Below are 16,850 nucleotides of genomic sequence, written 5' to 3' on the forward strand. Positions count from 1 at the left end.
TGCTTGTGTCTTCAGGGGCAATGTCACAATAAACCTCATCCTCTCCATGCATGGACACATCTACTATCATTTGACCTGTCACATTCTGATAAAGCTCTGAATTGGATGCATGGAGAATTTCAGCTTGCTGAGAAAGAATGGCATCCTCTGTAATCTTCTCCTGCTCTCTCTCTTTTTCAACTTCTTCTTTGATATCCTGAGCTTTTCTTGTATCATAAGTATGAGAAATATCTTGAATAATAACTGATTGTTTGGGTTGCCTTGCCGGAGGGATATTAAGAATTTCAAAAGCTCTCATATCTTGAATTGGAATGGGCTCCAAAGCTTTGTCAAACTTATATCTAAGTCTGGACACAAGCACAAAATCTTTGCTCATAAGAGTGATCCTATGAGCAAATGCAGCAGCAATGTAGCCATCATTCATAAAGTCGATTAAAAAATCTTCTTGAAGACACATGAGGGCCTGGGTCTCCCATCGCACTTTCTGAAGATTTGTGTCCCTCATTTTGCCAACTAACCTTTCTGATATGTCCGTGACAACCCGAGTAAAAGGCAGTCGAGGGATGAGAAGACTAGTACACTTCTGTGCTGCTCTTATCTCTCTTAAGGACTTCACCTGATAATTTAATCTCTTTCTTGCTATCGCCCTCGCACGAGGCTTTGGAAGAGGCTTTTCTTCTTTGGAAGGTCCTGGTTTGTCCTCAGCTTTTTCAGTCTCCAAAGGTGGGTAGACTTTCCTTGCAGTCTGTTTTGTCCTTGCCATTGAAGCTTGAAAAAAGAGACACGATGAAGAGATTTGTATAATAAGACAAGAAAATAAGGTGGCCCGAACGAAGCGATAGAGCGAATCCAAAGATAATGGAAAGGGATAATCGCTTGATTCGGGAAATCACAAATGCAGGAGTCCCAAACGAAGCGATGACGCAGATCCAAAAAAGTCGGATGAGGTTAATCGCTTGATTCGGGCAATCGGAAAATGGACGGAGCGAAGCGATTGAAGGACTCCGAATGTCCTGGAAAGGTGCAGTCGCTTGATATGGGAAAGAAATGAAAAAGTAGGTTTGTGAAAATAAGGTGGCCTCATCTCGCTTGATACAGTGTCGGTGAAAAATATGAATATTTTCAACAAAATTTACTTTTTATACCCCGAATCTGTCGTACAAATGACCGTTGGGTACACGTGTCTTATAATCATTTTTGCCACGTGGCCTAAACGGTCACTATTTAAGGTGTCTTTATCACGCTTTGGGCCACTTATTCGCGTCAAATCAAGCTGTGCACCGTACTGTCTTCCTACCCCTATTTTGCAAAACTCAGTTTTTTTTCTGGGACCCTTGAATTGCCATTGCCCGCACCAAGCGATAGAGGAATTCCAATTTTTTTGGACCTATCGTTTTCGCTTCGTTCAGGCTCATCAGAATTATTCAAGCATTTTTCTCAAATATCTCAATGAGTCAAAGTGTTGCGGGTCGACATGAACTTGTTGATGAAAGCCCAAGTGAAAAACTCTTGAATGCTATTTTGCAAGATGGTCATGATATGAAGATATACGTTGATGCAGTGGAGATATTCAATCCAAGGTTTTCTCTTTCAGATGTTTTGTTGAAGCTTAAGGACATTCTTGAAGATGAGTACAAACAATTTGAAATGTCAATTGAAGATCATTGTTTTCGTATCGGAGACCATGATTTTTGTCATCTTACAGATTTTACACAGCTGTCAGTGGATAGAGCCAAGGTAACAAAGAGGTTCAGTAGATTTTCAAAAAGAACCTCTTTCACATGCCCTTCACACATTTCTTGTCCAATCCATAAAAAGCATTGCAACCTTGTCCCCAAGGATGTCTCCTTTCTTTTCTTCCTATTTTTGAAAGCAGAAATACAGGATAAAGAGCAACAACCAGAAATTGATGCAAAGAATGAGGAAGAAAACTTAATTGTCACCACAGTCTCAAAGTTAGAGAAAAGTGAGATTTTAGAAGAGGAAGAAATTGATGTTCAAGCTGAGAAGAGAGAAAGTGCCAATCTTGATGTTGCAGAATTTAGGGCTTTCACTATTACTGAAGAGCCCTCAGAGGAAGCAAGCATATCTAAATCCTCTGTTACTCTTCCAAACCTTCCTTTCTTCTACATCAATGAGAAAGATTTTATTCCTCTGTCCTTTATTCAATGTCTCTTCAATATCAGAGAAGACTACTGTATTGCAGCAATTTCAGAAGCTTGTGAAGTGGCCAAAGACTTTATTGATACAGAAGTAGAGTCAAAGGAAGAGTTTTTGGCACTTGATTTGCAAACATCTGACCACTCATTTACTGATGCACTTGCCTTGTGCCTTAAAAAAGTGGATGAGGGGAAACCTTCCCTGAGAGATGAGGATTTTGAGAGCAGGCTTATTGAGTTAGGTATTGAGTCTTTTGGCAGAGATTTCAAGCTTCAGGCAGATTCTGAGAAAGTGGAAAGGGTTGGCTCATGCAACTTGATGAAAGACAAAGTAGTAATTGAGGATGAGTTGCAGAAGGTAGCTTCCATTTAATATTTTGTAAAATGTTATTGTGTTTGTAATTTTTTTAAATTGAGGTTTTTGTCTTGCAGATTGAATTGCTTGATAAGGATGATTTTCTGGGAAGAGCTAGAGGCAGCAGAGTGAAATCTACAGACACTAGGTCAAGAAGGCCTTCATCTGCTCTCATGCACTACTTGCCTACATTGGATAAGGCTGTGTTCTGTGCATTACACATGAACTTCTCTGAAGATGCTGAGTTGCCAATATTTGCCTTGAAGGTGTTGTCAATATATTTTAACTGTTTTGATAAGTCTGAACACTCACCAAGTAATAAGTTATGTCTTTTTCTCCCCAGGCATCTATGATAGCTTTTATCAAAAGCTTTATTGCTTTTTTGAAATCATCTGCATAAGTATTTGAACCAACTTGTTGTCTAAGGACTTTGAAAAAATTGTCGAGTTTTTTCCAAACTTCCATACGTTTGTTGGCTACATCTGGTCTACTTTTGACATTTGTGGTGATGACACATAGCTGTTTCCAACAGTTCCACATTGCATTGACTTGTTTGGTGTCTTGGTTGCTCAAAAATCTTCTGGCTTTTGCTCCTCCCATTGAAACATCTTGCAGAACATCACCTGTACCTCCAGAAAGAACAGGATCTTTTTTAAGATGCACTTCCCCACCATGAAAACCCATTTGAGAGAGCAAGGCTTCGCATTTTTCTATGCACTCATCTACAAGTTTAGTCGGCTTAATAGAATATGCATAGTCTAGATGAAGTCTGAGCAATTTGTCCAAGATTCTTATCTCTGCATGCAATGTACATATATGTACATTTTTTAAATGTATTGGTAGAATTGGATCCCATATTTTAATAGAAGTTGGATAATCGACAACATTCACATTATTTCTGGATGGTGGTTTTCCAATCTCATTTTCTGCAAGCCATTCTCTTGTCCGTGTGCTTGCCATGCAATAAAGACATGGATATTTGGTATTTGCTCCTCCACATACACCAAACATACACTTCAACGCCTTGAGGTTGGCACTCAAATGCCATTCCACAATGAAATCACCTATGTCATCTACATGAAGGTGTTCACCTGCATTTTGGCTCTGAATAACTGAAGGAATGTCTGTATGTGAAAAGAGCCACTTTAATGTTTCATGACTCTCTACTGGCACATGAGCTGATCCAATCCACCATAGCTCCATTTCTGATTGAGTTTTGTGGTATGGAGAATCAAGCTTACCTTGACTATAGTCCAATGCTTTATTCATTAGGGATATAGATATTCTTTCCATTTTTTGACATTTTTGGATTTGAGCTTCATCTAATTTTAAAACAAATACAAGTTTTCCTTCACAAGCTATTTCTCTTATGTTGTAATATCTCACCATAAAAGATTGGACTTTTCTAATGTTCATCCAAATATTATTATAAACGTTGTATTCAAAAGATGATTTTTTTTTTTGTCTCTCATATGGCATTGTTCCCTCAATATGGAAATACTCTCCGAAATGTTTAGAAATTTCCTCATTTAACAGAGTTCTATATTTCCCAACATTGTGAGGTCTAGGCAACCTAAAAGCTTTGATTTTGTAATACTTAAGGACCCTGAACCAGGTTTTAGAGATGGCTTTGTATCCCTTTCTACTCACTCCCACTGTGTCACAAACTTCTTGCATTTGGGAAGGCTGGACTAATAAGTCCATATCTTTTAATAGATGTTGAAAGACTAGTTTTTTTTAGTTTGATTTTCAGAAAGTTCCAAAAGTTTCAAGATATCCGACCTATTCATAAGCTCGTTCAAAAATCTTACCCTTTCCTGAGCATTAGACATGTCAAATCCTAGAAGGTTAGTAACATGATCTCTTACAAGTTTCAACCTTTTTTTTCTTTGTCCAGATCTCTCTGTTAAGTTAACTACATCCCGCATTCGTTTTACTCGTGCTCTTAATCCTATTGGAGTTTCTTTTAAGGTTTTCAATTGATCATTTTCTTGTTTCAAAGACACTATTTTGTTTTCAAGTTCTATAATTTTTGTTGCATTCAAAGATGAAGTATTTTGAAGATATGTAGTATATTCTGCATAATTAATATGTGATTGAGATAGTCTTGAACATAACCAAGTAAGCCATCCACCCCATCACCAACAAATCTAATCAAATCATGTGGTGTGTGAAAAGAAGGATACCTTCCTGTTTTGGGATCCGGTGGATATAGAGTTCCATCTGTCCATAGGTCAATATGTTTCTTTCCTTCGTTGCGAAGATGTTGAGCTTCATTTGCACATGAAAGGGATCTTTGGTAGACACTCCGTGTAGTTGCATACTCTTGGTTGAGCTTGATATTCAAATGAAACTTGCGATTAGATGTATCACTCATTACTAACAGAGTTAAAAATATAAGCAGAGCTCTTAGAACATGAGAGACACAGAAGAATGAGAATGAGATGTAGCTTGTGAAATTTTTAGAGAAGCAGAGGAGTGAAATTTTTTTGGAGAATGGATAAGAGCGCGTTTGGAGGGAATGGTCATTTTGCCGCGCAGTCACTAAAAGAGGACAAATTTCAAGACGAGCCATTAAAGAGTAGCATGAAAACGATATATTTTTTTAGATTTTAAAATATGTACTTAGATACGTATTCAATCAGATAGATATGCTTTAAATATCCAAAACGGCTAAATTTGGAGCCGTTTTGACCGTCAACATTCTACTAATTAGCAAGTTAGCGAAATTCCTTACACAGCCCATTTTGAGACGTTTTTGGCCCTAATGCTAGAGGATTTACCATCCTTCTTGGCATCACTAGCCATTGCCTAGCTTAGGACAAGGTGCCTTGCTATGCCCCACCTCGAAGCAGTTAAAGGACATGTTTTCTTTTCTAGCTTTTTTATATTACTGTTGTTTCAGCAGTTCGATTTGGTTTTTCTCTTTAGAATTGTGTAGTTTCTTTGCCTAACGCCCACCCTATCTCCTATGATCACCCTAGCTCCCTTGCCCCTTGCGATTTCGAAATGACTTTCTTTTAAAACTACCACCCTTCTCGTTAACTATCGTATTAAGATCGAATTTGGATTGACATAATATGTTGTCATAAATCTAGGCATATTTAATTACTTCATTGAAATCTTTAGGCTTCTTAGGCTCAACATAAGCCATCGTAATCAGGGAGCAAGATCCTCGTGAAACCATGTAAAGCTTGGAATTCATGATTCCCTTTAACTTCAAGACAATCTCGCGATAGTTAGAGATGTATTGGGTGAGTGATATGCCTTGCATTGAGAATTTATCCTATTCATGTCAAGACCTCTGCAACTCGTTTTACTAGTAAAAATTCCTTTCAAAACAACATTTCAAACTTTGCCCAAGTATGAGGGCGCATGGCACTGACGACCAAGCTCATCCCACACTTGTATGCCTTGCCTATCACACAATGACAAGCTGACCTCTATGGGCCTCACCTCATTTGGTAACTACCTAAGATTATGTACATCCGACCACTTCTTAGGAAAATATTCACTGCATCCTTGTTGCATTCTTTTTCCTCCCCCCCAAGGTCTTTAAGGAAATTAGAGGTGCAGATTGCTTGGCCTACATACCCTCACGAGGCCCTATGTCATCTCAAGAGGAAAATTGTACCCTCCTCTATGCAGATCTCTAATAACTTTACTCCAGTGGGAGTGGCTAAGCATCCAAGCAAGCATGAATTCTCCTAAGCATGTAAGATCCCGGTCTCCACCGCGCAACGGATTCGGGGTACTAGCAGTGGAAGTAGCACATCATGCGCGGGTAGGGGTCTCACACTCGGGGCCTCGCCCACGGATATCCGGACAAGAGACTAATCCGTCGGTTTGTCCAAAACTGAAACCGAAAAAACTTCCTTTACCCGGAAAGCATGGGCGATTCCACCAGGATAACTCTTTACTCTAACATAGTCAAGATCATTACGGATCAACTGATCTGACTGCACCTTTAACGGTACTTGGTCAAATCAAGGAAGAAACTTGCACTTGGATCATTGGGATCAACGCTTTTTTCCCCATCAAGAGGCACAGCCGTTGATTCCTATCCATAGAACAATTTCTATCCGGGATTTACTTCATCTATCGTAATAATAGAAATTAAATCTCGATTTACGGATCCATCAGTCCAGCCTAACCCCATCCAGTCCCATGGGTTAGCCACAACCAACCACTGTAGTGATGGGATCCAATTAAGAATTTGGTTAGGTTTTGTCCCGGGTACCAAGGAAAAGAGTTCCAAGGCCCCCTAGCCGGAAGTTCATGCAAACATAAAACTAGTCACACCACTTACACACCCAATATAAAATTGCCTTTTTCTTAGCATCAACTAGCTTTAAAACAATCCTTTAATAAAACCATTATGTCACTGATGACAATCCTCAAAGTCTCTGGTTGAATCCTTATTTCCAGTCATTCATATCGGTATACTTATGGCATCATTGGCAACCAGAACGCTCACCACCTGTTCGCTCAGGGGCCTTTTCCATAGTTCCTAGCTCATAGTAATCGGCAATATATTCATATAATAGAATGGAATCTCCGTGGAAGATCAGCTAGATGAACCCACAGATCCATATAAAAGAGCCATGGACTCATCCGTTGAGGACCAGCAAGGTCAATCAACCAGATCCATGCCCGGTTTCAGAAAACAACTCTTACTCCTTGTTCCAATATCTTCCACGACGCACGTGTGGGTATCTTCGGCGACTCAGAGCCCGAGCACCGTATGGTCAGCACCCTCTAGGATCCTTCGCAGGTGACCTAGCGCTTCACTCATAGGCCGCTTCCTTGGTCCCTCATCCACCGTACCGGAAGCTCACCATTTAAATCAAACCGAGGCTGGTCAAGACCTCGATCGACCTTGCTACGCGAGACGTCCTCCATTGACTCTCCGTCAGCAATTGCAACTTTATCAGTTCGGTCTTCATGACCTTAATCATCAAGACGGTCAAAATGCTTCTCCAGCATTCTTGACATAAAACAGTCATTTACAAACACACAAATTACAGTTTCTATAACGAACCTTGTCTTTCCATATTATCCACTCTCGGACCACATTACTTATTCCACATTCCATTCAATGTGTACTCGTTCTCATCCATTCACTCATATAGACTACACATTATCTCACATACACCTTCATATTCATTATTCTACATACATATCCATGTTCGCACGTCCACATCATACATCCAATTTCACATTCATACATACGCATCTACATGCATACATCCACATCCACATTCATACATCCATACCTCCATTTCCACATCCACACATCCACATTCATATTCATACATCCACATTCACATGCATACATCCATTTTCACATCCTCATTCATACATCCACATTCACATACGTACATCCACATCCGTATCTACATCCATACATCCACATCCACCTCTTCATTCACATTCCTACATATACATCTACATGTATACATCCACATCACATTCATACAACCATATTACATCCATTCTCGTCCTAACACATCCCATATACATCGTAACACATCCTAACTCATCTTAACACATTCTATCACATCTCATACACATCTTATCACATCTTCTCACATCTCATACACCTCTTATCACATCCTATCACTTTTCATACGCATCTTATCAAATCTTATCACATCTCATACACCTCTTATCACATCTTATCACATTTCATATCTTTTTTAAGAGAATTCTTATATTTGATATAAGATTTCTCTACACATTTATTTATGCATAAATTCCATTTAAGGAGACTAACACTTTCGAAAATAAAATAAATCTTTTATGCATCTTCTTATGCATAAATTCATTTTGATAGGAATTACACTTTTAGAATAAAAGAATTTCTCTTATGCATCTAAGTTATGCATAAAATCCATTTATGATGAAAATCACACTTTTAGTATAAAAAGAATATCTTTTATGCATACCTCTATGCATGAAATCCAATATGATAAAAGTAACACTCTTACAATAAAATAATCAAATTTTATGCATACCTCTATGCATGAAATTCAATTATGATAAAAGTCACACTTTTATAATAAAATAATCAACTTTTATGCATACCTCTATGCATGAAATTCAATATAATAAAAGACACACTTTTATAATAAAATAATCAACTTTTATGCATACCTTTATGCATGAAATTCAAATATGATAAAAGTAACACTTTTGATATAAAAATTTATCCATTATGCATACTTCTATGCATGAAATAAAAATGATAAAAGTAACACTTTTGATATAAAAATTTATCCTTTATGCATACTTCTATGCATGAAAATATAAATGATAAAAATAACACTTTTGATATAAAAATTTATCCTTTATGCATACTTCTATGCATGAAAATAAAAATGATAAAAATAACACTTTCGATATAAAAATTTATCCTTTATGCATACTTCTATGCATGAAAATAAAAATGGTAAAAGTAACACTTTTGATATAAAAATTTATCCGTTATGCATACTTCTATGCATGAAAATAAAAATAATAAAAGTAACACTTTTGATATAAAAATTTATCCATTATGCATACTTCTATGCATGAAAATAAAAATGGTAAAAGTAACACTTTTGATATAAAAACTTATCCTTTATGCATAATATAAAAATTTAATTTCTCCATGATTATAATAAAATTCTTTCAATTAATCTAGGATGATAATTCCTAGAATATGGTAGGAAGTCCTCTTTTTATGCTTTGAATGAAATTATTTTATGCGTAATTTTTATAAAAATTTTGCCATAGCTCTGCTGCTATGATTGAAAAATCTCAAATTTTTTTAAGGGATAAAGCTTATCATTAAAGAAATAATTAGAATGGTCTCTAATTGGATCATTAATCCATAATGGATTGAATCATCAATATACATAAACTAAAAGCATAGAAAAAAGCCATTAATTTGGCCTCAAGCATAGCTTAATCTTGGATTAAGGAAAAGCTTTATGAAAAGCTTCATTTGCATTGAGAATGGGTCATGAGTATGACCATTTCTTGAGTGAGAGAGAGAAATTACATAAAAACCATTAGAATTAGGCATAAATGGAAATTTATGTAATTCTTAACTATCATTAATCACTTAACTTCAATAGCATTCATCAAATTATGTAACTCTTCATCACTAACATTCATCAATTCACTTCAATAGCATTCAAAAACCATTCCAATTAAGCTTCTCAAGCTTGAGAGGAGTTGAGAAGAGAGAAACATTGAGAAATTATAGAAAAGATCAAAATTCACCATTTACCTTACAAATTGCTTGTTTCTTTGTTCATGGTAGAGGCCCCCAACCAATCAATTGGTTAAGTATGTTGATGGAGCCACCAATGGGGATTGAAGAAAGAGGGAAGCTCCAAAAACTAGTGAATTATTAATGAATTCACAGTTCTTGGCTTAGGTGGAGTAGAGTAACGATGCATAAACACTATATATTTTTCAACAAGGGGGAGGCTTCTATTTATAGGAAAAATTGAGCTCCTAACCAAACAAACTGATTCTAGAATTTTCTAAATCAGTTTGGTCAATATTTGACCATTTTTAGGTCAGTTAAGCTAACTTTTTGGAACTAGACTTGAATGAGGAGAGAGGAGAGATGAAATATCTCAATTTTTATGAGTTTAAAACTCATTCAAGCATGTGAAATATGCACCTCCTTTAAAGAACTCCCCTTCCTTACATATGTGTCATAATGGAATCATTATACCCAAAATATCTCATATTTTTAATATTGCTCATAGTTTTTTACTAATAAACCTTGTACATTTTTAACTCTTCATCTTATGTGAGCATTTACTCATTTTTGGATACCCAAAATATCTCATATTTTTAATATTGCTCATAGTTTTTTACTAATAAACCTTGTACATTTTTAACTCTTCATCTTATGTGAAATATGCACCTCCTTTAAAGAACTCCCCTTCCTTACATATGTGTTATAATGGAATCATTATACCCAAAATATCTCATATTTTTAATATTGCTCATAGTTATTTACTAATAAACCTTGTACATTTTCAACTCTTCATCTTATGTGAGCATTTACTCATTTTTGGGTATCTTCTTTTACAAATTGGATTTATCTCCTCCCTACACATGGATTGATGCTATTGGCCCATAGGAACCTTAATTGGACCATAATTCAAAATTTTTTGAAAATCTAGACCCTTAGGCTAAGGTCCTTTATACCCATTTCCAATTAATTCCAATTGCACATTGGAAAGTTCTTTTTGAATTTATGTTTCAGGGGAACTTATTTTAATAAGATGAGATAATTTTCTATCCAAAAATATTAAAAATTTAAATATTCTCTCTCTAGAATATTTTCTCTCTCTAGGTTAAAACAGTTAGAAATAAGTCTTTTATATTTCTGAAGAGGGATTGATTACAGGGGAAGATGCTGGATATTTTGAGAGGCTGGGGAGGAATCTTACATTCTCTCCCACTTGAAAAACACGAGATGCCCTCATCTCGCAAACTGGGGGTAATTTCGCAAGATGCACAAGTATGAGACTGAGAGAAAATTTTTTAATTAAGATTAATCACCAATTAAAAAGTCTTAAAGAGAGTAAGGGTCAAGACAAGAACAAGATTTAAACTTTATTCATTCTTGGAACATATACATAACTCTTTACACTTCCATAAGCCCGTCCATCATATGATCACAAAAGCAGCACTCACAAGCTGCGCACGTATAAGGTAACTCATCTATGGAAATGATTGTGTTGGTTATTGCCGCGCCTATCTCAGTGGTATGAGGTGTTCTAACAAAAGGACCTCTGAGAGGCAAACCAAAAACGGGGTAAAGGCATATCTTCTGATGAGGAAGAAAACATGCCAGTAAGAAGACCCGCTCAGAAAACCCAAGATGTCTTGATCTCATGACGCAGTAGTATCGGGGACCCAAACCCAAGGCTTCGATAACCATGGCCAAGCGGACATTGTTACGAAAGTGCTGTTGACCCCAGGGTGTTACCCTAGTTATGTCTTGATAGGTCTGCCATTTGGTCTGAGCTACAGACGTTCCCAAGTGAGGAAAAAGTGAGCGCTCATACTGTTCTATAAAATCCATCTTCACAGACTCGCTTGCGTCTTGAAGGTGAGAAATCATCATGGATAAAACTAATTCCTGTTGCCAAGCCATGAAGGAGTTTAAGAAGAAGGGAGATCGATGGAAGTAAGATTACTGTGAGCGATAAGTAAAGTTACGACTTATATAAAGGAAGGAGTTAGCGTAACCTAGAAGCCAACGGTATCTTGCCACTGTGAGCGATAAGTAAAGTTACGACTTATATAAAGGAAGGAGTTAGCGTAACCTAGAAGCCAACGGTATCTTGCCACTGAAGTTTTACCGTCTTTCCATGATTTGGGTTTGACACATATTTCTATAGAAGGCATTAAGAACTTTGAGATGAGGAGATAAAAGAAGTTCGTAGGCTAAGTCACTTACTTTCTTTGGTCCACAATATCTGGGGGATAACTACTTATACTCCCCTAGAGATAAAGAAATTCTTTTGGTCCGTATTCAAATGAAGACTATAACTGCTTCTTTGAATTCTCAGACTGTCCTCTTCTTATCTGTATATTGTCTCTGTCAATCCTGGGCAGCGTTTATATCTTTATGAATTGCCTGCATCTGTTGCTCTAAGTCGCCAAGCATTTGACTGGTCATCTCGACCCTAATTAATGGGTCGGACCTAGTTAATGGAGTTAAGCAATCTTGTCCGATACGGATCCTGATTAGATTGGTATGAAGGAATTGGTCTCTGAATTTGGATTCTAGACTTCCCTGTGCCCTTTTCATGGTAGGAGTCGGGCAGTCTTTTAACTGATGGCCAAAACCTTGGCATCCAAAACACTGGTTCTCACTTCTGAACTCATCGTTCTGAATCTTTAAAACAGGTGGGCTCTTGAGAAGGTATTCTGGATAAAGTGTCTTCCCTTTTTAAACAGAATCTTTCTTTTATTTAGAGAGGGAATAATTATAAGATCAGAAAAGGAGATTCTTACTCCTGTATACCTCGAAGGTTGGGGGAGGAATCTTACAAACTTCTACCCCACTTAAAAAGGTGCGAGATGTCCTCATCTCGCAAAGTAGAGGACAACTCTTTTTCTTAAGATCCAATTTATTCTGGGTTCCTTATATTATGGTTAACCCAACAGAATACTGGGATAAATATTCCTTATATAGAACTCATCATTAAATAATAATTCATTTAGATCATATCATTCCTACGATAATGGTCCATTAGACCGAAAAATTTCCTTATGGAATTTCAGTTAAGTTATCAATTTGTCATCCCTTAACTTGATCTACCGTGTCAAGTATTAACAGTAGCAATTTGACAGCACAATCCACTAATCTCATAGTGATTTGCTGAAATCATATTCAGGGACTCGTCCCATTCAACCTCATTGTGGTTTTGCTCAGGTTATTATATTTCAACTAAATTTCAAAAATCATCATTTTTCAATCAGAATCCAAATCAATTCATCAGTTCTCAAACAAAATTAAAATCATATCAACCACATTCAAAATCATCATCTGGATAACATTAACGCTTATAATTTCAAGTCTTAGATTTACTCGTATATACTGCCGGTAAAGAGCTTCAGTTATACCCTCGGTATATACGGGTCGTCATAATACTTGGAACTATAAGGTAAATACCATCATGTCTAGGCCTCAAGCAAGTCAGGGTTCCATACAATTGCGGTACTTCCAATTGAAGACCCAATTACTAATTTACGAATTTCAATTTGAATTAACAATTTGTATAAATTATATCACACAATTACAACCTTTTTGTGCGTCTTGATAACTTTTGACATAATTGGCTCATCAGTTGATCTTATTGGAGATCTATGATATAAATCTGATAAACAGATTTTTTTTTATCCGATCGTTCGTAAACAATCACTTAAATAAAAAAAACATTTGTATATTTATATACAAGTTGCAATAAGTACATAGAGTGGCTCGGCTCCAAAATTCAAAATCTCCTCGAGAGACGCATAAGACGACGGTACTGGGCCATAGTCATGCCCTGATACATAATTTCTCTAATTGCGAAGGGAGCTATTATTTTCTCCTTAGGGATAGATCGACTAAGGAGTCTATAAACTCGGCAAGCAAGTCTGAAATTTTGAGGCGTTGAAAGATATAGAATGACACCACGCGTCATTTTCAGTTTTATCAAAATCATGGCCAATGAGAGGTTCTGCCTCAGCATTGCATGCCGGTTGCAAGAGGCGTGGATATATAGCCCTGCAAACCACTTATGCTGTTGTCTCTCCACTAGGTTAGGAAAATATAATTCCTCGAAATGGCGTGCGAGTCTTGCTCGGCTTGTTCGAGTTGAAGCAGAAGAGATGAGATGCTCGAAGGCAAATGCAATCATATCTTGAGACTGGGTGAGATCGGGAATACCAGATAAATGGAAAACTTCCATCTATAAAAATAATTTCTTTGATTAAAATTTCTTCATTAAAGAAGCTTACGGAATGAAAATACATTATGAAAATACTGTTTCTGAATTCTTATTACTAATTTCAGATAAGAATTTAATTATCTTTATTAGCTTTCAATTTCGCTCTGATACCAACTGTAAGATCCCGGTCTCCACCGTGCAACGGATTCGGGGTACTAGCAGTGGAAGTAAAGTAGCACATCGTGCGCGGGTAGGGGTCTCACACTCGGGGCCTCGCCCCACGGATATCCGGACAAGAGACTAATCCGTCAGTTTGTCCAAAACTAAAACCGGAAAAACTTCCTTTACCCGGAAAGCATGGGCGATTCCACCAGGATAACTCTTTACTCTAACGTAGTCAAGATCATTACGGATCAACTGATCTAACTACACCTTTAACGGTACTTGGTCAAATCAAGGAAGAAACTTGCACTTGGATCATTGGGATCAACGCTTTTTTCCCCATCAAGAGGCACAGCCATTGATTCCTATCCATAGAACAATTTCTATCCGGGATTTACTTCATCTATCGTAATAATAGAAATTAAATCTCGATTTACGGATCCATCAGTCCAGCCTAACCCCATCCAGTCCCATGGGTTAGCCACAACCAACCACTGTAGTGATGGAATCCAATTAAGAATTTGGTTAGGTTTTGTCCCGGGTACCAAGGAAAAGAGTTCCAAGGCCCCCTAGCCGGAAGTTCATGCAAACATAAAACTAGTCACACCACTTACACACCCAATATAAAATTGCCTTTTTCTTAGCATCAACTAGCTTTAAAACAATCCTTTAATAAAACCATTATGTCACTGATGACAATCCTCAAAGTCTCTGGTTGAATCCTTATTTCCAGTCATTCATTCATCGGTATACTTAAGGCATCATTGGCAACCAGAACGCTCACCACCTGTTCGCTCAGGGGCCTTTTCCATAGTTCCTAGCTCATAGTAACCGGTAATATATTCATATAATAGAATGGAATCTCCGTGGAAGATCAGTTAGATGAACCCACAGATCCATATAAAAGAGCCATGGACTCATCCGTTGAGGACCAGCAAAGTCAATCAACCAGATCCATGCCCGGTTTCAGAAAACAACTCTTACTCCTTGTTCCAATATCTTCCACGATGCACGTGTGGGTATCTTCGGCGACCCAAAGCCCGAGCACCATATGGTCAGCACCCTCTAGGATCCTTCGCAGGTGACCTAGCGCTTCACTCATAGGCCGCTTCCTTGGTCCCTCATCCACCGTACCGGAAGCTCACCATTTAAATCGATCGACCTTGCTACGCGAGACGTCCTCCATTGACTCTCCGTCAGCAATCGCAACTTTATCAGTTCGGTCTTCATGACCTTAATCATCAAGACGGTCAAAATGCTTCTCCAGCATTCTTGACATAAAACAGTCATTTACAAACAGTCACAAAATACAGTTTCTATAACGAACTCTTGTCTTTCCATATGATCCACTCTCGGACCACATTACTTATTCCACATTCCATTCAATGTGTGTACTCGTTCTCATCCATTCACTCATATAGACTACACATTATCTCACATACACCTTCATATTCATTATTCTACATACATATCCATGTTCGCACGTCCACATCATACATCCAATTTCACATTCATACATGTAAGGTTCCTCCCTTTAAAAATGGGAGAAACACTTAAGATAGTCCGCTAAGTCTTATCTTGGGAAAAATTTCCTATTCATCGACACCTTGACCCTGTAGAGATTCAAGGATACGATTCATAGGTATGACCTAGCTCTATCCCGCAGGGGGAGCGTGATTTCCTAAACATCAAATCACCCATAGGGCAATTGATCAAAAATTGGGCAACTACTAGACTTGATGTCTAATCTAACTATCTAACGTAGGGCTTTCACTTAATCTATTGGAAAGCTACCCGACTAATCGGGTCCACCCATCCGTAGGATGGTGCCGTCAGGGCATTCCATCCTCCCACTTTCCACCCTACTCACGCATCAATTTGTTTTCTAATTAATACTACCACACTGTTTGACATAAATAAACATATTTCTTAATTAGGGCCCTTCTTCACAAGGTTCGTTATAACAGCCCTCTTACACAATACAATCATACCAAAGACAAGATGCAATTATATAGAAAGTTTATACATGAATCCATTTCCATACAAGCCAATCCGGCTCTCTTATTCTTATTCTGTCGATGATCTAGAATTCGGCCTTCGAGCCTCTACATGCTGGGCAAAACCCTACGGGACCATACACCTCATCGTCGGCCGCTGGCGAGGACTCAAGCCGGCCTGTCGCCCTCCAGGCTCCATCGCTCGATCCTCCCGCCCCTCAGAGGGATGTCTGCACACTAGGTGGGCTTATTTACCGCACTAGCCTGGGCCCTCAGAACTAGGCAGCCTCATAATCTCTCGCCTCAATCGGCGATCCTTATTCTCCCAAAGGTATGAGGGATACCTTGGGCCATTCCCGGGCTTCACTAATGACGTCGCCCGGCTACACAAGCACGGAACGGGGTTAGCGTTGAAGCCAAAAAAAATCTTGAATTCCAAAGATAACAACTTCAATGCAATTTTCTAAGTATAGCATTCACAATTCATGAAGATAGCAATTTCAACGCAATTTATCGAAAACAACATCACATAATTCGTAATTTCATATAATTTTTATGTCCTCATTTTAAAAGAAAAAGACACCATTCATTAATACTAATTTAAGAAAAAATCTCTTCTTTTGAAAATTAACCAAGCTAACCTGGCCACCGTTTCCTTGAGGGACTTGAAAAGGGAGGACTGGAGCCGCATTGGGCGCATCTCCCTCCATCTCGTTGTTAC

Source organism: Cibotium barometz, chromosome 17 (assembly GCF_041138505.1).
Source record: "Cibotium barometz isolate CiBa-2024 chromosome 17, ASM4113850v1, whole genome shotgun sequence".
Classification (NCBI taxonomy): domain Eukaryota; kingdom Viridiplantae; phylum Streptophyta; class Polypodiopsida; order Cyatheales; family Cibotiaceae; genus Cibotium; species Cibotium barometz.